This window comes from Megascapheus bottae, chromosome 14, assembly GCF_031878675.1.
Source record: "Megascapheus bottae isolate mThoBot1 chromosome 14, mThoBot2.hap1, whole genome shotgun sequence".
In the NCBI taxonomy this organism is placed as follows: domain Eukaryota; kingdom Metazoa; phylum Chordata; class Mammalia; order Rodentia; family Geomyidae; genus Megascapheus; species Megascapheus bottae.
This window is the reverse complement of record NC_143522.1, coordinates 32,816,777-32,841,282: the sequence shown is the minus strand read 5'-3', so window position 1 is coordinate 32,841,282 and position 24,506 is coordinate 32,816,777. Positions and strand designations below refer to the sequence as shown.

Below are 24,506 nucleotides of genomic sequence, written 5' to 3'. Positions count from 1 at the left end.
TGTGGAGAAGCTTTCATAATTGTATTACATTTTTCTACATGTACAAGGAGATAGCTATAACGTTATATTTCAAGTGTTGTATAAATTCATAAATGTTGAGCAGAATGCTCACTAGGCACAATGGCACAGTGAGAGGACATGTTTATCCCCTCTGCACCCACACAAGTCTCAAAGTTCTCCACTCCTGCCTCAGGCTCCCATGGAGATGCAGCTACAGTGAGAACCACAGCACAAGGTCAAGGTGTCATGATTGACTGAAGGTGACCATGGTCACCAAACTCCCCCAGCACAGTCACCTCTGCTCTGGAGCTCCATCTCTGAGACTCCTGCCCCACAGCTGGCTTTATAGCAGAGGCCATGCAAATGGGACGTCCCTCTGCTCATGAAAACCAGCCAGCCCTGCCCTGAAGCTCTGTGAGCTGGAGTCCATCCAGTGACTGACACACACCACTCACCATGGAGCTGGGCCTGCGCTGGGTTTTCCTGGTGGCTGTGTTCAAAGGTGACTGATGGGGAAGCAGAGACCCTGAGTGTGTGAGTGGAGCTGGTGGAGGAAGAGTGGTGAGTGTGAGCATGCCTGACCAGGATTGTCTGTGTTTGCAGGTGTCCAGTGTGAGGTGCAGCTGGTGGAGTCTGGGGGAGGCTTGGTGCAGCCTGGGGGGTCCCTGAGACTCTCCTGTGCAGCCTCCGGATTCACCTTCAGTGGTTACTACATGAACTGGATCCGCCAGGCTCCAGAGAAAGGCCTGGAGTGGGTGGGAGTCATTAGAAACAAAGCTAATGATAACACAGCAGAATATGCTGCCTCCGTGAAGGGCCGCTTCACCATCTCTAGAGACGACGGCAAGAGCACACTTTACCTGCAGATGAGCAGCCTGAGAGTGGAGGACACAGCCATCTATTACTGTGCTACAGACACAGTGCAGGAAGTGCAGTGCAGGCCCAGACACAAACCTCCCTGCAGGGGCGCTTGGGACCAGCAGGGGGCGCTCAGCACAGCTTGTAGCCAGGTCAGCCTGGGAGCAGAGCAGAGCTGAGCCAGGCCTGGGCTCCTGGTGTCTGTGCTGCCTCTGGGCCCAGCAGTGGTCTCAGGATTCCTCCTTCATTTATCACCTGCATCTCCTGTGATGGCTCTCATCTTTAATTATGACTATTAAAAATGACAGAGAGGGGCCATGAGTTTGGCCTAGTGGTAGAGTGCTTGCCTAGCATGCAGTAAGACCTAGGTTCGATTCCTTGGTACCACATACATAGCAAAAACCAGAAGTGGTGCTCAGGCTCAAGTGTTAGAGATCTAACCTTGAGAAAGTCCAAGGACAGTGCTCAAACCCTGAGCTTAAGCCCGGACTGGCAAAAAAAAAAAAATGGCAGAGAGTATCACTTTACAAGCAACATGTCTCTGCAGTGGTCACCAGTGTTGAATCTTGAAGAAATCAGGGGACCTGTTGATTCCATGAGACTCAAGGCAAAGATTCCAGGATTCACAGAATTGGAGTTCATTCTATGAACAACAGGGAAAAGTCCTGGCCTGGTGACTCAAGCCTGTGATCAAGATACCTGTGGAGGCACAATCTTAATGAGAGCCCCATCTCAGTCAACAATCTGGATGTGGTGACCACTTTTTTGTGAAAACTGGTGAATAGGTAGCAAGTGTAAAATCACTCTATGGATCCTGTCCTGGGCAAAAACACAACATACTTCTGGAAAAGTAAGTGAAATCAGAAACAGTGACAGAAAGGCTCCAGTGGCAGGTGTGGGTCTAACAAATTGGATCCTGAGGATGAAAAAGTACAGAGAGAGAGAGAGAGAAGAGGAGAGGAGAGGAGAGAGAGGAGAGAGAGTGCAGATCACTCACCTTCATGTTGGCTCTTCCATGTGCTGTAGCTCTGAGCACAGAGATTTAGAATTTACCTAACGGGATTTCTGTCACAAAGTCATTCTCTTACTTAATGACTCTTATTAACACAACCTGATTTTACTTTGCCTATGAACCAAATGTAAGTTGGGATTCTCAAGTTATGAAACACAGGGCTCAGCCATAGACTAACAGCTCAGCCTACTGCGTCCTGTGAGATGTCGTGTCTAGGCCACATGGAGTGTACATAGACCTGGCCTTGCTGTGCTCGTCTATCCAGAAGTTTCCTCCACCACTGACAGATGTGGGAGTCCTGTGGACGGAGCCTCTGGGCATGGTGACCAGGTCCCTGTGCTTATTCATGGACACTGTCACTGTGAAAGGGAATCGAGGGTCAGGACGGGCTGTCCCAGGGGACCCTCAAGCCATCCAGCTGTCCTCCTAGGTCCATACCCCTCCCATGATACCAAACAATCCTGTTCATTTCTCCATGAAATTCGGATCAGAAAAGACTTCATTTCATGTCCTGAACAAGAACTTGTGTGTGAACTGTACAGACTTCAGGAAGGTGACTTCCAGACTGTAAGGAGTTTCCTATGGACAAGTTTTCTGGGTAATGGCACAAATCATTCACTCATCAGGAGATAACTGTTCCTGTGTCCATGTGGATAAAGATCATAAAGGACGATTTGTATCATAAATGTGTTGGGAGCCAGAGTGGAATCAAACTGTACCTTGATTTGCATCAGACAATTGCTTTATTGTCTTATTGTTTTCTGGCCTTATTCTGTTTAAATGACCTGAGATTTACCATATGAATGTAACACCTGGAAGTTCCCTGGTTTCAAGAAGGGATATAAGCCTTGAGTTGAAAATAAACGCTGCTGCAGTCTTCACCTGGGCTGCAGACCTCCCGGACCCCATGTGTTTGTCTCTCTTTTATTTTTTCCAGTCCCTGCCCCCTATTTCAGGAACCCCGGCATAAATGTACAAATCATAAAGGGCAATCCGGATCTCTGGAATGATGTCCTTGCCTCCAAACCATTGTGAACTATGAGTATGCTGCATAACATCAGGTCTGTTATACAGAGTAAATGAAGGATTAATAAATGTGTATATAACTGTGTCACAGTTAGAAGACTTTCCCTGTCCACCATCACATTCTATGATCTTGAGAGGATCTGGTTCTCAGGAGCAGTGGGGTCACTGCTTGCTTGCTATTTTATGGTGATGACTGCACAGCTGTGTATGAATTTAAATACCAACCTAGGGTCACAGCGAAACAGATGAAGAAATATATGGTTCAATGTTGGGGTACTTCTCAGATGTCTAGGCGGGGGATAAGATGGCGACAGAGTCCACGTATAATCCTGGGGACACAGACTCCAGAGACCAGACTCTCGGTTCAGGTCTAACCTTATTTTACAAAACGTGCTCACTAAATACAGATCGAGCGGTGGCTGCCACGTCACCAAATAGGGACATCCCTGAATGTGACCTTCAGCCAATGGTGCCCTGTGACACACCCCACTTGCATCAACCAGGAGGGTCCAGGCACCCTCTGGCTCTAGACTGCTTGCATCACTGAGTCTGTACAAGCTGAAGCACAGGTGGCAAGCAGCAGGGTTCCTGCAGGTACCCCACAGTTCCCCCTTTTTCTTTATTTATGGACACTCATAATGGAATGTAGGATGGGCCCTAAATGGTGGGCAAAGACATCAGCTAGACTCAACCAACTTAGCTAAGGAAAACATGGGTCCTGCTGCTGTGGAAATGAGCTTGGTGGGCCAAAGAGGACTAGGGCTAGGTGGGTTCCAGATGGGATTGGGGTAAACGGGAATCACAGCCCCCATATCCTCCCCAGCATGCTTGGAGGAAAGATAATTGTTCATCTAGCAGAGTAGTCATCCAGGGCGTTTTTTTCTGGATAGGTCGGTGTCCTGGGATGTACAGGTGAGGTCAGGAATGTGGAGGCAGGATTCAGGTCAGCTGGCTGTGGCTGGCGGTGGTGTTGCTGAGAGGCCATTTCATGGTGACAGGCACTTGTAGATTGCCTACTCCTGAAACTTGAGAGTTAGCAGTTATGCAAAGAAGGGGAATCATGTGCTGTCCAAGACAGTGGAAGGGTTTGGGGCCTATCACAGAGGTGGCCAGGTGGGGGGGCCTGGTGCTCTCTGGCTCCTGACTGCTTGCAGCCACGTACACACACTGAGTATGTACATGATTAAGGGCAGATGGCAAAGAGCAGGGTTCCCCCACAGACTGGAGGGAATGCTTAGTCTCTGTATCTCAGAATCTTCTGTTGTCTGTGGAACTGCAGAGAAGGGCAGCTGGCCGCAGGAGCTGGGGTAACACAGACCCTGTGACCTGGAGTGCAGAGATAGAACCCAGCCCCTCCACACCAGGTATCATGGAGCTGTCGCTGACGCCTGTGACTCCCAGGACCCCTAGCGTTGGGTGGGCTGTGATCACTTGTGCAGGTGGTGGAGCCCCACCTGCCGAGAATTGTGTGGATAACGGGATGATGCAGGTGCATGTGGTTGGCACTGCACATCCTTACGCTGACATTTCCAGACACTATTCAATATTTCTACAAAATCCAGAATAATTGTTTCAGTGATTTACTGAGACAAAATGATTGTACATGCAGCATATAACTAAGCATATAATGTATATTTCCCAATATATAAATTTACATATATTGAAAGTGTGAAATCTGTCCTCTAAAGCTGTGAAGAATGCCGTCTCCAGTCAGCCATCCAACACTGCACCAGACCTGGCAAAGCACCAGCCCCGCAGCGCTTACGCATGGAGGGAGCTCAGTACCACAGGCCAAGACCTCAGCAACCGATCTGAGGACAGAGTTCCCTGGAACCATAGTCACAGAGCCAGTCTCAGAGTACAAATTGTCGTGAATGCCATGCAAAGGCAGAGCCGTGACCAGTACTGGATATGGATGCTGTGTCAATGGTGTGTGTGCCTTCACACAAACTCATGAAGAGAACAGGGACCGGCTGTCGTCCCCACCACCATTGTGTCTGTGGGAGCAGAAGACAGATTCCCATGGAGGCAACATTCCTGCCACAATCAATATGGTGCAGGCAAAGGCAGAGACGTGACCAAAGTTCCGGGTGAGTGTTGTGTGTGATGACCTCATGCAGGAACATGAAGAGACGAGGAACATTTTGTAGTTTCCATTCTTGCAAGAACAAAAACAATACAATTGAGCTACAACAGAGAACTGAAGTGGAGGAGCCGGGAGACAGGAGGCAGGGCAGGAACATGGCAAGCAGGTATGGTGCGTGAGCTGGTCTGGACCTAAATAGGGTCAAGTCAGGGGCCAGGGTCATAAGGACCGGCAGATTGGTAACTTGTTTCCCAAGCCCACACCCCTGCCCCCAGGGCTTCTGACAAGTGTGGCAGCTGGGAGGCAGGGACTTGCCCTCACCCTGTCATGGGGACAAGGTGCCAGACCCAAGATGGAGCCAGCCAGACCCCACCCCCACTCCATTAGAGTGGAAACAAGTGTCTCATAGGAAACACAACCAAAGACAAACCTAGAGCCCAATCAAATAATGGTCAAAAGGCCTACCCGTATTGGCAGATCCTGAGAAGATGCTCCGTATCACACAAATCCAACCACAGTGAAGCACCAGGTCACCTAAGCTGGGGTGACTGACCTCTAAAACCCTGAAGAATGCGAATGCTGGGGCCATGTGCAGTGGGCGCGGCTTCTCTTGGAGACAACTCACACCCTGAAGACTTGAGCTGCTTTGCGGGCATTTTCTGTAGCATTATTCTCGTTGGGAAGGGCCTGGAATTAAGGTAAAGGTTAAACAAGAGAATTATAAATGAAGAAAGAGTGATAGGTGTGGACAATGAAATTGTATCCACACACAGAAAGGAAGAAAGACTGCCATTTATGATGGACCTGCAGGAAGTTAGGATACAGGAAATGATAACAGAAAGACAGCGTCACGTTACTCAAATACAGAGTCTAAAAGAAAGAGACTGCAGAGAAGAGAAAACGAAGCAGTAGTTTCTAGAGAATGAGGAAGGATGGAAGAAGACAGAACAGAGAGAGAGAGTTGGAAGTTGGGCACAAAATTGTGAGCAGAAAAGGAATCAGTTCCTGGGTTCCACTACACAAGAGAGCTGTAATTAAGAACAATGTGTCACCATTTCAATATTGCACAGCATGGTATTTAATTCTCTCATCCAATGAAATATGCGTTATGAGATGGTGGGTAGGTCATCGCTCAGCCATGTCTCTCTTACACACGCACAGTGAATCTTCTCATTTACTGCACTGACAGACATAATCAGGATGTGTGAGTACAGTGTCGAGTTATCATCATGGTAATGGCACAGGGTTCTAACTCAATGAGATGAAGGGGATGCTGTTCAAATTCTGAAGTTACTACGTCACACTGATCTCAGGACACACCCTGGCTTGCTCTCAAAAATTGCATCCCCACAAGGAAATGAATGAAAAACCTGAAAGGCCCCTTTTTACTGTTAGACTCCCGACTCAGCGGGATGTCTTCCAGACGGAGCCCCCTTCCCAAGGAACAGCGAGACCACGCAGTCGGATGCAATCAGCAAGAGGTTTATTCAGGAACACGAGTACCCGGGGCAACAAGGTCTCCTAGGAGACTTGCGCACCTAGGCTGGGGAGAGGGGGATATTTATGGGTGGCTGAAGCAGGTTACAGAAGCAGAAGCATAGTTACAGGGTAATGATTGATTAATGATTGATTATAATCACATTAGGTAAGACTCAGCTAGGGGTTTATTGAATTTTCACTTGGTTAAACAGGCAGTTGACTGCATGTCTTGTTTCTGGCCATATTATTGTTTTATTCCTGGAATTTCCTCCTCTTATTCAGGTTCATAAGGTATACAGTTTCACTGACTCGAACCAACTCAAACTGCACATCCTGTTGGCTGTTTTTCAGCCCATTGTATAAACTGCAGCTACTTGCACTATTCCAAAGGCCATTCTTCTATTCTCTTAAGATTTTGGATTTCTTAAGTAAAATGTTTGTGTTGTGTGGTTACTATTGGTTACTATTACATTATGGAGAGATTTCATATTTCTCAACATTATGGGGAAATTTCATATTTCTCATTACTTAATTATTAGAAGAGTTACAATTATATTTGCCAGATAGAAGGTGCATTACTTCACAAACATTTATACCCCTTCTCATGTTTTTGTCCTCATTTCCCTCCCCACCCCCTTTTTTTCAATTTCTCAGTCTTGGATTTCTCATCATGAATTCAAGATCCAAGCAGTTAACTGGAGGTAATAGTCTCAAGGACTTTCCTGCCTGGGTAGCTCTTCACCATTCATCACCTGCCCTCACCTGTGATGGCTGTCATCTTGACCTATGATCATTAAAATGACACAAAGTATCATTTTGGAAGCAATCATGTCTCTGCAGTGATGACCAGTGTTGGATCCTGAAGACATCAGGGCACCTGGTGATTCCATGAGACTCAGGGCAAAGATTCCAGGATCCACAGAGCTGGATTCATTCTCTGATCAGGAGGGAGAAGTCCTGGCATGGTGACTCGAGTCTGGAATCCTAGCTAACTCTGGAGACCTGACTGGACAAAACCTTAATGAGATCCCCATCTCAGTCAATACTGTGGACGTGGTGACCATACCCTGAGACTCCAGCTCTGTAGGAGACAAGTGTGCAATCAGTTTGTGGAACCTGTCTAGGAAAAATGACAACACACTACTGGAAAAATACCTAACAGGGGGTGTGGGGGGGAGGGTAATGGGTACCAAGACATGTGAAAGGTATCAATGTATGTGAATTAATGCACCTTTATCATGTAACCCTTTTACTAATTACAATAAAAAAAAAGAAAATAATACCTAACACCTCTACCCATGGCCTGTAGAACACTGCATCGTGATCTTTGTTTGACCTAACAGAATTATTCCCAGCAATTCATTCTCTCAGTGATTCTTGATATTACATCCTCTTTCTCTCTTTTTGCAACAACCAACTATAATTTGGGTTCCCAAATCTATAACAAAAGTGGGTCAGCCATTCACCTAGATCTCAACCTACAGAAACCTGGGAAAAGTTGGTGGGACTCCGAAGTCCCCACTGACCAGGACGTTTTGCTGTTGTCCAGGGGGAAATGGAAATGGACACAAGAAGTCTGGGTCAGGACTGGTCTGACAAACTACCCTGTGCTTGTGGAACTGGACTTGCTGTGCTCGTCTGTCCTGGGGTTACTTCTAGCAGTGACAGACATGGGATTCCTGAGGATGGAGCCTCTGGGCTTGGTGACCAGATCCCTGTGCTCATTCATGGACACTGTCACTGTGCAAGGGAATCGTGGGGCAGGAGGGGCTGTCCCAGAGGACCCTCAAGCCATGCAGCTGTCCTCCTAGATCCTGATCCCTCCCATGATACCAAACAATCCTGTTCATTTCTCCATGAAGTCCTGATCAGAAAAGACCTCGTCTCATGTTCTGAACAAGAACTTGTTGTGAACTGTACAGATTTTAAGAAGATGACTTCCAGAATTTGAGATTTCCCCATAGGCAATTTTTGTGAATATGGAGTCAAATCATTCGTCTCATGAGGACAATCCATTCCTGTGTCCATGCAGAGACAGATATGAATGAGAAATCTCCAGGTCAGGAGGCTCTGGATCCCATAGCACAAGCTGAGCACTGGAGATGAGACTTCTGTGTTAATCATTGTAAAACAATGAAGAAAAGAATGGAAGGTTTTCACAAAAAAGGGAATCATTAATATCTCAGAATATAAGCCTAATTATACTTGTAAATATTTACCAATGAATACTTGTCCACAATAGGGTAGATTACTCTGCTGGCATGTATCTGTGGTGATGAGCAAGTGTATTAGTTAACTGGTAGCTGAATAAATTAAGGAACATGCACTGAACCTTGTGTAGGGCTCTGCTGACTTCTACCGACCAGCAGGTCAGGTGTGTTTACTCCACAGAGTCCAGGGATGGCCCCAATCTGCACCATGGTTATGAGAACAGGGGAGGATCTTCTCAGGACAAGTGTAAACACTTCTGATGTTGTGATAGTTTGGAGTCTTGACAAGATTTTTCCAAAATTTCTTCAGAATGGGGCATTTTTTCCACATCTACGGATGCAAACTTCATTAATAAATGTACATGTATTTAGATTGGCAGCATTTCAAAAGTATTTGTTACTATTTTAAATGTCTCGCACAGAGGACTTATAAGTGCATGAGTTAGATGAAGAATACATTTGTTTTGACAATATGAACCCTTCCCTGGCTCTCTCCCAGTTTCTCCCTCCCATCCCCACCCATAAGTGGCACATGTCATTGTCAACACTGTGTCCAGTGAGGACACTGCAGCATGGCTTCCCCTCTGCCGTCCACTTCTGTACAGCACCATGCTTCACTGTGTGCAGTCACTGTGAAACATTGTCTAATGAAGCTAATTCTCACAGTGCACCTCACAGGCACCCGCCATGCTGGTGGAGAGATGGTGTTTCTGGGGTTCTGAGACTTGGACAGCGCTGTGCTGGTGGACAGGGGAGGACGTTTTCTGAACTTTTGAGAGTGGGACAGCGCCATGCTGTGGAAGAAGTGACATCGATTGTGGGTTCTGAATGTCTGAGCCTTGTCTTGAGGCTGCTGTAGGATCAGTCATGGAGGACGGGCCCTGTGCTGAGGAGAAGATGTGTTCTGTAGCCATGGATGACATGATCTGCCAGCAGTGTGTTCACACACAGTGAGACCAAAGGAGGAATTCTCAGGAAAGGAACCAAAGTCACAAGGAGCATGTGCTCTATTATATAAAATAGTGTTTATCAAATGACCTCCAGGAAATGCAAAAGAAAGGTTGTCCCCTCGTTGTTATTTCTTTTCTTTTCTTCTTCTTGTACTTCTTTGTTTAACAGCCCCTGAATATGTAATGGGGAAACAGATATGGATGGTGAAAGGGTAAACAAACACAGCAAAGTTTTCACTATGTTGAAAAATTAACTATTGTTCTGTGGGGGACAGGTAAGGAAAGTGGGACAGAGCTATGCAAGGGGTGACATTGTCTAAAAAGAAAAGTACTGGTGACCTGACTTGTGCCATTCTCACCCCTCTGAACATACATTTTAAGTAACAATTAGAAGAGTATTACAGAAACCTGTTGAATGATAGCAAAATATTAAATGTAGAGCAAGTGATAAGCTGCCTGTCTCCACATTGAGTTCACACTCCAAGCCAAAGGGAGACTGGAGTTGGACTTGGAGAAAGAGAAATTCACAGGTTCATGGTCAGCCAGAGTACCGAAAGGCTTTGTGCCATTGCCTTGTTCAGAATTTTTCAGTCTAGAAACCATTTTTCATAGTTTGTTGTCAGGTACTTTGGGGTGTTTTCTCAAAGCAATTATAACGGGTCAAAAATAAAGTAAGATCACATACACATGTGATCTTGTAGTTCTGTGTCCACAAATTTCACCAGGTGACTTGTTTCCCAGTCATCTGCTAACTGAAGCTCAAGAGCTCTGTGGAGGGAGGACAGGAAGAGGTAAAAGCAGAAGACAGATAACAGAGCCTGACAGGAAACAGGTCAGGAAGAAATGTGTTCACTGCTTGGCTGTGCTGGGGGAGGGGAAGCTTTCCTGTGTGTTCACACATACCAAGTTAACACCAAATTATGAAGACTTTATGTACATGTTGACACTCAGACTAGTGGTTACAAATACACAGTATAGAAGTTATTGCTAGAGATATTAAAAATATATAAATGAGAAAAAATAAGGACGCGACCTATAGCTTGATAAAAGCTGTAATCCACCAAAATCACCTGCTTGACCCATGTGTCTCTTGGTGTCTTGTCAGATTGAAGTCAAGTGCAGCAGAGCCTCACATGGTCTCAGCACAGGAAGGAGGCTCTGCATCCTCTCCAGATGACCACCATTCTCCTGGATCCACACCAGGACCTCAACTTGATGTGTGCAGGACCAGAATCAGGGCAGAATTTAACAGCCTGGGAAATCAAGCAGATGTGGAGAAGCTTTCATAACTGTTATATATTTTGCTCATTTACTAGCAGATACCATTCATCTTGTCCTACATTTTTTTTTCAGTTCATAAATGTTAAGCAGAATGCTCACCAGGCTCAATGGCACAGTGAGAGGACATGTTTATCCCCTCTGTACCCACACAAGTCTCAAAGTTCTCCACTCCTGCCTCAGGCTCCCATGGAGATGCAGCTACAGTGAAAACCACAGCACAAGGTCAAGGTGTCATGATTGACTGAAGGTGACCATGGTCACCAAACTCCCCCAGCACAGTCACCTCTGCTCTGGAGCTCCATCTCTGAGACTCCTGCCCCACAGCTGGCTTTATAGCAGAGGCCATGCAAATGGGACGTCCCTCTGCTCATGAAAACCAGCCAGCCCTGCCCTGAAGCTCTGTGAGCTGGAGTCCATCCAGTGACTGACACACACCACTCACCATGGAGCTGGGCCTGCACTGGGTTTTCCTGGTGGCTGTGTTCAAAGGTGATTGATGGGGAAGCAGAGACCCTGAGTGTGTGAGTGGAGCTGGTGGAGGAAGAGTGGTGAGTGTGAGCATGCCTGACCAGGATTGTCTGTGTTTGCAGGTGTCCAGTGTGAGGTGCAGCTGGTGGAGTCTGGGGGAGGCTTGGTGCAGCCTGGGGGGTCCCTGAAACTCTCCTGTGCAGCCTCCGGATTCACCTTTAGTGGTTATACTATGCACTGGCTCCGCCAGGCTCCAGGAAAGAGACCTGAATGGCTCTCATACATCAGTGGTGATAGTCGTAGCACAAACTACGCAGACTCCGTGAAGGGCCGCTTCACCACCTCCAGGGACAACGGCAAGAGCACACTTTACCTGCAGATGAGCAGCCTGAGAGTGGAGGACACAGCCATCTATTTCTGTGCTAGAGACACAGTGCAGGAAGTGCAGTGCAGGCCCAGACACAAACCTCCCTGCAGGGGCGCTCGGGACCAGCAGGGGGCGCTCGGCACAGCTTGTAGCCAGGTCAGCCTGGGAGCAGAGCAGAGCTGAGCCAGGCCTGGGCTCCTGGTGTCTGTGCTGCCTCTGGGCCCAGCAGTGGTCACAGGATTCCTCCCTCACTTATCACCTGCATCTCCTGTGATGGCTCTCATCTTGACTGGTGACTATTAAAAATGACACAGTGTCACTTGGGAAGCAATCATGTCTCTGCAGTGGTCAGCAGTGTTGGATCCTGAGGACATCAGGGGACCTGGTGATTCCATGAGACTCAGGGCAAAGATTCCAGGATTCACAGACCTGGAGTTCTTTTCCATAACAAGAGGGAAAAGTCCTGGCCTGGTGATCAAGGTGCTTTTGGAGGCATAATCTTTTGAGAGTCCCATCTCACTCAATAATGTGGATGTGCTGACCACTGCCTGTGATTTCAGCTGCATAAAAAGTAAGTTTAAAACAATTTGGTACTTGCTCAGGGGAAAACAAACAAAAATCAGAAAAATACCCACATCAGAAAACATGAAGGAATGACTAAAATGACAAGTGTATACCAGAACAAATGAGACCAGGCCATCCTGAATAAAACATGAACAGAGAGAAAGAGGGGAGAGAGAGAGAGAGAGAGAGAGAGAGAGAGAGAGAGAGAGAGAGAGAGAGAGAGAGAGAGAGAGAGAGAAGGAGGGAGGTGTTAAGGAGCTCACTGAACATTCCAGGTGTTCAATCTACCCCCTGCTGGTAGAACAGTGCACTGTGATTTTCATTTGAACTAAGAGAATTATTGTCATGATTTTATTGTCCTACTCAGTGATTCTTGTTTTCATAAGCTCCTTTCTCTTTCTTCAACAGCCAAGCTATAAGAAAATGAGTCCACCATTCACCTAGAGCTCAGCCTACACTACCCTAGGAAAAGATTGTGGAACTCCTCAGTCCACAGTGAACAGGACTTTTTGCTGTCGTCCAGTGACCCTAGGAGTCTGGGGCAGGACTGGCCTGACAACCTACCCTGTGCTTGTGGAACGGGTCTTGCTGTGCTTCTCTGTCCTGGCGTTTCTCCCACAAGTGACAGATGCAGGAGTCCTGTGGATGGAGGCTCTCTCTGGCTTTGTGAGCAGAGTCCCTGTGCTCATTCATGGACACTGTCACTGTACAAGGGAATCGTGGGGCAGGAGGGGCTGTCCAGGGAACCCTCAATCTGTCCAGCTGTCCTCCTACTTCCTGACCCCTCCCATGATACCAAATAATCCTTGTTCATTTCTCCATGAAGTCCTGATCAGAAAAGACCTCGTCTCATGTTTTCAATAAGAACTTGTGTGTGAACTACACAGACTTTAGGAAGATGAGTTCCAGTGTTTGAAATTTTCAACAGACAATTTTTGTGAATATGGCGTCAAATCAATCCTCTCACCAGGACACATCCATTCCTGAGTCCATGCAGAGAGGATATGACCGCATCTGAAGGAGAAAACTCCAGGTCAGGAGGCTCTGGATCCCATAGCACAAGCTGAGCACTGTAGATGAGATGAACAAGTGTATTAGTAAAGTAATAACTACATAAATGAGGGGACATGCACTGAACCTTGTGTGAGGCTCTATGACTTCTACCGGCCAGCAGGTCAGGTGTGTTTACTCCACAGAGTCCAGGGATGGCCCCCACTCTGCACCAGGGTTATGTGGACAGGGGAGGACAAGCGTGAACACTTCTATGCTGTGATAATTTGGAGTATTGATAAGATTTTTCCAAAATTTCTTCAGAATGGGGCATTTTTTCCCACATCTACAGATACAAACTTCATTACTAAATGTACATGTAGTTAGATTGGCAGCATTTCCAAAAGTATTTGTTGCTATTAAAAATGTGATGCAAACGGGAGTTACAAGTGCACAAGATGGATATACAATACATTACTTTCTGGACAATGTGAACCCTTCCCTGGCTCTCTCCCAGTTTCTCCCTCCCATCCCCACCCATAAGTGGCACATGTCATTGTCAACACCATGTCCAGTGAGGACACTGCAGCATAGCTTCCTCTCTGCCGTCCACTTCTGTACAGCACCATGCTTCAGTGTGTGCAGTCACTGTGAACCATTGTCTAATGAAGCTAATTCTCAGAGTGCACCTCACAGGTACCCCGCTATGCTGCTGGAGAGATGGCATTTCTGGGGATCTGAGACTTGGACAGCACTGTGCTGGTGGACAGGGGAGGACGTTTTCTGAGGTTGGAGAGTAGGACAGCGCCAAGCTGTGGAAGAAGTGAGATCGATTATGGCTTCTGAATGTCTGAGCCTTGTCTTGAGGCTGCTGTAGGATCAGTCATGGAGGACGGGCCCTGTGCTGAGGAGAAGATGTGTTCTGTAGCCATGGATGACGTGATCTGCCAGCAGTGTGTTCACACACAGTGAGACCAAAGGAGGAATTCTCAGGAAAGGAACCAAAGTCACAAGGACCATGTGCTCTACCGTATAAAATAGTGGTTATCAAATGCACTCCAGGAACTGGAAACAAGATGGTTTCCCTCATTCTTGTTTTATTTTATTTTATTTTCCATGTACTAATTTGTTTATCTGCTTTTGGATGAATAATGGGAGCTATATAAATGCTTGGTGAAAGAGTGAACAAACACAGCAGTGGTCTTCACTGGACTCTATGTAGAAAATTGTCTACACAAGGTGTGTGGGGATAGGAAAGCAGAATAAGAGAGAGCTGTGCAAGGGGTGACAAACCCACCTCCCTACCTTGTCTTACTCAAACATCTGGTTGCTGTAAATTTGTCGTCTTTGCCTTTAAAAGCCCTGTAAAAATTTTTTTACAGAGTTTTATTGCGCGCCTAGCATGGAGAATCCTACTGACAGGTCAGGGCCGTCTCTAAGATGTGAGTGAGTGAGCGACCCCGCCTAATCTTTTTTTTTTCTTTTTTTTTATTGTAATTAGTAAAAGGGTTACATGATATTTGCCAGATAGAAGGTGCATTAATTCACATACATTGATACCCTTTCACATGTCTTGGTACCCATTTCCCTCCCCCCCCACACTCCCCACCCGTCTTGGTTTTCCCCCCTTTCCTATCAAATTTCAAATATCCAAATACAAATAAATTCAATATATCAGATAACAAAGTGAAATACTATAACAATATGAGATAACCAAGGGATAGCAAAGGATTTGAGAGACAACATAGTACATTAAGGACAACAATCATTCATTATATGGCTTTTGTTTCAATATCCTGGAGATCCTTTCAATTAGCTTCACATTATATGGCCTTATGTATCAAGATTTTGCTCTATTGCAGATCTCTGCTATTAGAGCCCAAGGTTTCTACTGATTATGACGAATGAGGGAAACCATTGAGCCTAAGTTCCCTTGAGTCTGGCTTACTTCACTTAATATGATTTTTTCTAAGTCTTTCCATTTCCTAACAAATGGGGCGATGTCATTCTTTCTGACAGCAGCATAGAATTCCATTGTGTACAAATACCACAACTTGTTGATCCACTCATTAACTGAGGGACATCTAGGTTGGTTCCATATCTTTGCTATGGTGAATAGTGCTGCAATGAACATTTTTGTACTAGTGGATTTAGTATGTCCTTGTTTCTGGATGGTTGGGTAAATGCCAAGTAGTGGAATTGCTGGGTCATAGGGAAGTTCTATGTTTAGCCTTTTGAGGCACTGCCACACTGCTTTCCAAGTGGTTGAACGAGTTTGCACTCCCACCAACAGTGTAGTAGTGATCCCTCCTGGCCACATCCCCTCCAGCATCTGTTGTCATTCGTTTTCCTGATCCTGGCCATTCTAACTGGAGTGAGGTGGAATTTTAGAGTTGTTTTGATTTGCATTTCTTTTATGACCAGTGATGTTGAGCATTTCTTCATGTGTCTATAGGCCATTTTTGTTTCATCTTCAGAGAAGACTCTCTTTAAGTCTTTGGCCCATTTTTTAATGGGATGGTTGTTACTTTGGAGGTTAGTTTTGGAGTGATTCAATTTTTTGAGTTGTTGATATATTTTAGATATGAAAGCCCTGTAAAATTTTATCTCGGGACTTCCTCCTAAGCTTCGCTGTGTTGGGGTGTAAGACGAGGCCTGAGCTGCAGCCTGCCTGAATAAAGCCTTCCTTGTGCATTTCCTAAGGTCTGAATCTCTGTGGTCTTCTTGGTGGTCATCTGGCAACTTGGGCATTACAGTTGGGGGCTCATCCGGGACACCCCCAGAAACCACCGAGACCCCTGAGAACCTCGAGACCCCAGACTCCAAAGGTAAGGAAACAGCGCTGTTCATTTGTCTCGTCCTGTCATCTGTCTGTTCCTTTCACTCTCGCCTTGAGGACAGCCGCTCCCAATCGTGTTTCTCAAAGGGATTACTGAAGCGAATGTGCTTGTACGGCAACCCTGCAGGGACTGGGAGAGCGTCCCAGACCCTCCACTCGCAGAAGGGGGCCCCTGGAGCCCTTCGCAGCACTCGTAAGGCGTAAGTCCGTCTGGTTTTTGACCGGCACTGACCAGGAAGGTCTCCTAACCAAGACTCAACTGGCCCACCTTGATTTTGGGTCTGCTCCTTCTGTTTCTTCAGGAAGTCAGCAGACCAACTTGGGAGATCTGCATCTAGTCACTCTTTTAAGACTCAGGCCTGTGTGAATTGTATTTTCTGTTTTGTTAGAATTGTCTTACCCCTTGTCATTTTGTGGACTGAACGACTGACAAGACTGATAGCCATGGGCAATGTCCCATCCAGCCGCCTGGACTTGACTCTAGCTCACTGGAAGGAGGTTAAGGAAACGAAAAACTCTTGCCTTCCTGGAAGCAGTTTTTGGAGGTAGGATGGCTTTGGCCAGCTGGCTGCCAGAGAAGGGAAGTCTCCACGGGAGTGGCAAGCCCTGAGAGTTTTCAGGGCCCTGAGGTGTCTTCCTCATTCTGACTGCTGCCAGGCATGCCATCAAAATTTGGGGGTACTTAAAGCTATCTGCTTCTGTCTTTTTTTGTTAGGTGTTTTTTGTCTTGTCCGTTTTTTTATTTTTTTTTTTCAAAATTGGTAGCAGTCCTAAATATGGATCCTTGTGATTTTTGAACATATCTGGGTCTCAGGCCCGGTATGGCTTCTCCCTCGTGGTTGCAGTTGTAACAAGCCCTGGAAAAATAAATTTCAGCTAAATGGCCTTGTCAGAAAGCTTAGTTTTTAAAACTTGGTTGCCGGGGCCAGGAGTTTGGCCTAGTGGTAGAGTGTTTGCCTAGCATGCATAAAGACCCGGGTTCGATTCCTCCATACCCCACAAACATAGCAAAAAAAAGCCGGAAGTGGCGCTGAGGCTCAAGTGGTAGAGCTCTAGCCTTAAGAAAGTCCAAGCGACAGTGCTCAAGCCCTGAGCCCAAGCCCAGGACTGGCAAAAAAAAAAAAAAAAAAAAAAAAACTTGGTTGCCACCTGAAAGAGTAAAATTGGAAAAAAAAATCTCTTGACACTTAAACTTCCAGAAAATATACGGCTGATATTAATTTTAGGCGCTTTAAGATCTTTGAATATGAATGTGTGTGAATGGGTGAGACTGAACATGTTCAAGATTAAATTGTCAGTGTGCTGTGTAAAACAATGGAAAAATTTATATTTGAAACACAAAGAGAGTTGGGTAAATCTAACTCTAAACTTCAAGACAATTATTAGTTTTGAATGTTTCCAATGTCTCAAAGGATTATTCCTTGTTTTAAAGAGGAACTACTTAAAAAAAAAAACAAAGGATCTTTCTAAAGATTCTGAAAACTGCATTTAAAAAAATCTGGTATTGTAATGCACAGGGCTGTTTCCATGGTAAACATTGTCTCTTCTTTAGCCCAGAGGCAAGAGGGAATTTGGAATTTACTTCTTTGACTTAAAATTGGGAGATAAGTATCAAAATTTAAATGTGAATTTGCTTATCAGTGTCAGAAACTGCCTGTCTTTTAAAACTGTTTAGGTAATCAAATGCCAAGAGAAAGGACTGGAAAACTTAGGATAGTCCTGTGTGACCATCTTTGGGGGTGAGAGGTGATCTGGCAAAGGTGCAGCTCTGGGTTCCCATGGTGGAAAAAGCCGTGAGGGAGGGTCGACACATGCTGAAAGATAGCTGGCACAAAGGCTGTTCATCTGAACCTGGTCAGATGGGCAGAGTGGACCATCTTCATCCTTGAAAACTGACACTGAAAATCTGAAGATAAAGTATGGGTGATATGATTAGTATTCCTTCAATTGCCCCCTAAAATGTATTAATTTGGGGAAAGGGTTTTAAAAGGAATGTTTAAAGGTTTACTTCCTTATGATTTGGTTTCATGCTACTGGATTACAACTCGATATATTTTAGAAAAATAAGGAAACTAAATCTGGACTTTTGGTGCACTGAGGTTGTTTGTAGTTCTTGCATTAGGAAAACTTATTTGAGTTTAAAATGTTGTTGGAGTTCTAGGCAGTAACCTAAAGTGCAGAGAAAAAAAAATGCCTCTTCTAAAAGGAGGCCTGGAGGCAAAGGGAGTGCCTTGAGCCCTTACAGGTTTTTCAAATGCAAATAAAGGCTAAAGTGTTAACTGTTTAAGAAAACTTCAGTAAAATTTTAAAGAAAATTACAAATGGGTTTCTGAATAAAATTTGAAATTGCAGTTGTCCTAAATGCTTGTTTCAAGAAAGAAAAAAAAAAGGAAAATTAGGACTACCAAGATGATTGATTGTTTAATTGCTATTTCAGCTTGCTCTTGTATGTTTCTTTATAGCAATTTCCAGCAGGCCCATGTACAGGGACAGCAATCCTTATTCAGATGTGATTTTGGCCCTTACCAAGTCCAGGTAAGATCATGCTTAGAGACTATTTTTGAGATGACCACCTTGTTGCTTCTAATTGGAGTAAAGTGGCCTTTTGTAGGACTTGTTGATCTAAAAGCTGTAGTTCTGATCAGACCCAGGCAAAGCAAATCCCTGTGAGACTGTGGTGTGTCATCTAGCAGCAGAGGGCTAGTGAGGCAGAGTTGCATTGGAGCTCAAAGTGGCAGAGTGCTAGCCTTGAGCTGGAGAGCTGAGGGACAGCACTCAGACCCTGAGTTCAAGTAAAGCAACCAACCAAGTAGAATGCCAATGGGACATTAATCCCTCTATGGAAAGACACTACTGGGACAAAAGAAATGAAGCATCCAGATGTTTATGGTGTCAGATCCTAGAGTCACTTGTGCTTGGCCATTCAAAATTAATCAGAGGCAGGAGGTCATAGAATAGTTTGTAAGCATGCCTTACTAATGTCCATGTCCATTTACTCCATAACTGGGCAGGAACTTGTCAGTCATCTGTAATAGTGGGTAGTTTACAATCCTGAACCCTGGGTTTGCTCAAAGCTCTAACTGAGCAACGTCTGATTTGACACCAGCCACAGAATTCAGGAAAGAAGTTTGTGGACCTGAGGCTGTGTCCCTATTGATCTGTTCAGGCTTACACTGATAACTGAAGCCTTGTTAGGGTCACAGAGATTAAGATCCCCAGATAATGAAGAAAATGCCTTTGCAGATGGGTGCTAAGTAACCTACGTTGTTGTAGCCAAAGAAAAGGTTTATGCAGTTGTTAAATGTTTTGTATGATCTCCCATTTGGAGTAAAATATTGCTCCTGATATATAATCTTGGCAACCTCTTGGTAAAATAGGCTAAGCTTTTAGGGTCCCAGGCTAGGTATAGAGACAACGTCCCTGAGTCACCTTGAAGAAGTTACAGAAGATGGATCTTTGCCCATTAACCCCCTTTAAGGTGAAGGGATCAGAGTCATTTGTGGAACATAAGATAGAATAAATTAGATGTTGGGAGCCAGAGTGGAATCAAACTGTACCTTGACTTGCATCAGATGATGGCTATATTGTCTTATTGCTTTCTGGCCCTATTCTATGTAAATGACCTGAGAATTACCATATGAATGTAACACCTGGAGGTTCCCTGGGAGAGGAGGAGGGAAGAAGGGGGAGTGGAAAATAAACGCGGCAGTCTCGGCAGTCTTTTGCCTGGACTGCGGACATCCCGGACCCGGTGTGTCTGTCTCTCTTCTTTTTCTTCCTAGTCCTTGTCCCCTATTTCAAGAACCCCAATCTGCGAACCCTGGTTTGTTGCCGGTTGGCCCCGGCATCTGGCGCCCGAACAGGAACCCTGAAAATCTGGGACGAAGGTGAAGGACCCCTCCCTGTGGTGAGTAACACATCGTAGGACTATTAAGAGAGTATAGTCAGGAGTAAAAATTATGGGTCAAGCTAATAGCCATGGGTTATTTCTACCGATCTTAACAGGCCTATTTGAAGCCCACGGAACGTGGCTGGAAGAGGGGGTGCTTCAGAGCTTCCTACAGTTTCTCAAGGAGGCATGCCCGAGGTCTATAGAGGAGGAATTCCAAAAAGCCTGGCAGCGGATAGGAAAAAGAATTCAAGATTATTATGATGTATATGGCCCCGAAAAGACCCCAGTAGAGGCTACTACTGTATGGAATTTAGTAAGTAAATACATAGATCCTCTACATGAAGATGCTGAACTTAATCTTGAATTAAGGGAACTTTATGAGTTAAAGGACCCTTCTGAAGAACCTGAGGCTGAGCCATATGCCGCAGCCCAAGAGAGTCTAAGTGAGATCTTGCAAAGGGAACAACAACCAGTAGATATTGGGTATCAGAATTCAGGTCTGAATACCAAGGAGGAAAGTTATGATGAGTCATTGGAGGGCCGGGTGGCTACGATAGAGAAGAAGTTAGAAGAAATGCTACATCTTCTATCGAAAATGGGGACAGAGCAGAGAGCCCCCCCAGAAGTAGGAAAGAAATACGACCCTCAGGCCACTATGGTGTCTGATTCTAAACCTTACCCCTCACACCCACCGCCTCCGGCTGCAGCCTTACGGCCGCAATCCCTTTCTCAACCTTTAGGCAAGCCTAAAGGCCCTAGCAACAAGTCCCTTTTAACAGGCACTACAACCAGGCACAGTGCATCGCAATTAAACCTGACTCAGGCTGCTAGAGAGAGGGAAGGTATTTCAGGGCCTCGATGCTTCCCTAGTTTAGTTGATCATGATGAACAAGTATACCATCAACCTGTTCCTGTTAAACTATTACAGGATTTAAAAAATGCCTGCTCCCAATATGGGCCAACTGCCCCTTTTACTCAAGTAATATTGGAGGCCGCGTGTGCTGGTATTGCATGCCCAAATGACTGGAAGCGGCTTGCCAGAGCATGCCTTAGTGCAGGAGAGTACTTATTATGGGAGACAGAGTTCACTGCACAGTGTCGGGCTAAAATTGAAACAAATAGGTCTAAGAACCTGCCTTACACTGTTGATCAGTTGTTAGGAGAGGGAACCTATAAAAACACCGAAGATCAATTGAGTTATGCAAAGGAGGCCTATTTACAAATAAATGCTGCGGCGAGAGAGGCTTGGAAAAAGTTACGCAATTCCAATCGTACAAAAAATCTAGTAGAAGTTAAACAGGGACCGAATGAACCTTATCTAGAATTTTTGTCTCGATTAATGGAGACTGCAGACTGCCTAGTACAAGATGAGAATGCAAGGGAGAGTATAGTTAGACACATAGCCTATGAAAATGCCAACGCCGCCTGTCAGGCGGCTATCAGACCCCATAGGACTAAGGGAGGAATCACGGACTTTATTTCACTGTGTGCTGATATTGGACCCTCCCATGTACAAGGCCTTACTTTAGCCGCTGCTCCTCAAGGAAAGACTGTTAGTGAGTCTCTAAAATATAGAGGTCAGCGGCATTCTCGGGATGCTAGACCCCCAGGGCGTTGCTTTTCTTGTGCACAAATAGGACATTGGATGACGCAATGCCCACGCCAGGCCAGGCAAAAGAGAGAAAAATCACCTGGCACATGTCCACGCTGTGGTAAAGGGAAGCACTGGGCTAAAGATTGCAAGTCAGCAACAAATCGCAATGGCCGCCCGTATTTGGGAAACTGGAGAAGGGGCCAGCCCCTGGCTCCGCAAAACCATGGGGCAGTCCCTCCCTCTTCTCGGCCACAAGTGCATCTTCTAACAACCCCCCAAGATCAGTCTCCGGCCTCCTCCGTGCCACCCCAGGAAGTGCAGGATTGGACCTCTGTTCGTCCACCTGCTCAGTATTGACCCCAGAGATGGGGACACAAGCTCTCCCCACGGGGGTCTTTGGCCCCCTTCCCCCGGGAGTGGCTGGATTGCTGTTAGGGCGAAGTAGCTCAGCCCTTAAAGGGATACAGATTACACCTGGCAAAATTGACCAGGATTTTACTGGAGAAATCAAAGTTATGGCCTCTGCCCCGAAACACGTGGTATCGATCCCAGCCGGTCAAAAATTAGCACAATTAATACTTGTGCCTTTACCTCCCGGGGAGACTGCTATTTCCCCATGTGGACAGAGAGGATTTAGATCTTCTGATATCTATTGGGTACAAAGCATAAAACAAGAGAGGCCTGAGATGACTATATTTATACAAGAAAAGCCCTTTAAAGGAATATTAGACACTGGAGCAGATGTGTCTGTGATATCTAAAAAACATTGGCCAGCCCAATGGCCCCTGACAACCTCTATGACTTCCCTACAGGGGGTTGGGCAAGCAACTGACCCACAGCAGAGCAGTGCGATCCTTGTTTGGAGAGATGAGGAAGGGCACTCTGGTCATTTTCAGCCATTTGTCTTGGATCATCTGCCAATTAATTTATGGGGTCGTGATATCATGGAAAAAATGGGAGTGTATATGTTTAGTCCTAGTGCTGCGGTCACTAAGCAGTTACTTGATCAAGGCCTCCTCCCCTTTAGGGGACTAGGCCGAGCAGCACAGGGGGAGCTAGAGCCACTCCAACCCCAGTCTCACCCTACGAGACAAGGATTGGGGTATCCCTTGACGGGAGCTGTCGTTTGCCCTCCCCCTCATGCTGATCCCATAAATTGGCTCTCTGAACAACCAGTATGGGTTGAACAGTGGCCTCTTTCTCTAGAAAAGATCATTGCAGCTCAGCAGCTGGTACAGGAACAGCTGGACTTGGGACATGTGGCCCCTTCTAACTCTCCATGGAATTCTCCAATTTTTGTTATAAAGAAAAAGTCAGGTAAATGGAGGCTGTTACAGGATTTGAGAAAGGTTAACGCGACAATGGAACTGATGGGGGCCCTACAGCCTGGCTTGCCTTCACCCATGGCAATCCCAAAGGATACTTATAAGATTATTATAGATTTGAAGGATTGTTTCTATACTATACCCCTGGCGCCTCAAGACTGTAAGCGCTTTGCCTTCAGCGTCCCCTCTGTTAATTTTAAAGAACCCATGAAGCGATATCACTGGCTTGAGCTCACACAGGGCATGGCAAATAGCCCAACTTTATGTCAAAGTTTTGTAGCTAGAGCCATTTCTTACACTCGTGAAAAATTTTCTTCTGTTTATATTGTTCATTATATGGATGACATCTTGTTGGCTTGTTCTGACCCTATCGTCGTACGACAAGCCTTTGGACAACTAAAGCAAGATCTGAGCCTCTTTGGCCTTATAATAGCAGCTGAAAAGGTTCAGGAACACCCCCCTTTTACATATCTAGGCCATATATTAGGCCCACACTATTTTAAAAGCCAAAAAATACCATTAAAAACTTCCCACTTAAGAACTCTTCATGATTTTCAGCAATTCTTAGGAGATATAAATTGGCTTCGGCCTTATCTAAAGCTCTCCACAGGAGAGTTAAAACCCCTTTTTGATCTCTTAAAAGGAGATACCAACCCTACATCCTTGCATGAATTAAATCCTGACGCCAGGAGGGCCATCCAAATTGTAGAAAAGGCAATTTCCCAGCAACAAGTGACCTATTGTGACTATTCTAAACCATGGGGAGTTTATATTTTAGCTACTTCTCACTCCCCAACTGCTGTATTGTGGCAGGATGGCCCACTTTTATGGCTTTATCTACCATCAACACCCGGCAAAGTGCTGACCCTCTACTACGAATTGGTAGCTAATCTGATACATATGTGCCGAGTGGATTCCCGTAAATATTTAGGTCAGGAACCTCATTTTATCTGTGTCCCATATAATCTACAACAACAAGATTGGCTATTCGCCCATTGCGATTCTTGGGCCATTGCTTGGGCCAATTATACGGGGAAAATTTTGCATCACTACCCGTCTAACAAACTTCTCCAATTTGCTGCGTGTCATACGTTTCTATTTCCTTCCATAGTACAGGCCTCGCCTTTATCTTCTGCTGCTTTGGTATTTACAGATGGATCCTCTAATGGAAAGGCTGCTTTGACCATTAATGGGAAAACTCAATCTTGGGTTACGGGTTTTTCCTCCGCCCAAGAGGTGGAATTAGAGGCTGTTTTACAAGCACTCGTCCTGTTACAAGACGAGCCCTTTAACTTATACTCAGACAGTCAATATGTAATTCGTGCTCTTCAAGTCATAGAAACTGTTCCCTTTATTGGAACTACTAACTCCAATATTCAGACCCAATTTCGCCAAGTACAAACTTTGCTTTGTTCTCGCAACCACCCCTGTTTTTTTGGCTTTGTTCGAGCTCACACTAATCTTCCTGGCCCTTTAAGTGAGGGCAATGCAGTTACTGACTCCGCCACCAGAGTTTACTTAACTCAGGTTGAACTTGCTAAGCAGTCACATGCCATCCATCATCA

The 24,506-nt window shown here is 45.6% G+C and overlaps 2 pseudogenes; both read left to right on the top strand.

Annotated features, from left to right (window-relative positions):
• Positions 1–456: 456 nt before the first annotated feature.
• LOC150055011 (immunoglobulin heavy variable 3-72 pseudogene) lies at positions 457–1,037 on the top strand (annotated as a pseudogene).
• Positions 1,038–11,345: 10,308 nt separating this feature from the next.
• LOC150055010 (immunoglobulin heavy variable 3-74 pseudogene) lies at positions 11,346–11,920 on the top strand (annotated as a pseudogene).
• Positions 11,921–24,506: the final 12,586 nt, after the last annotated feature.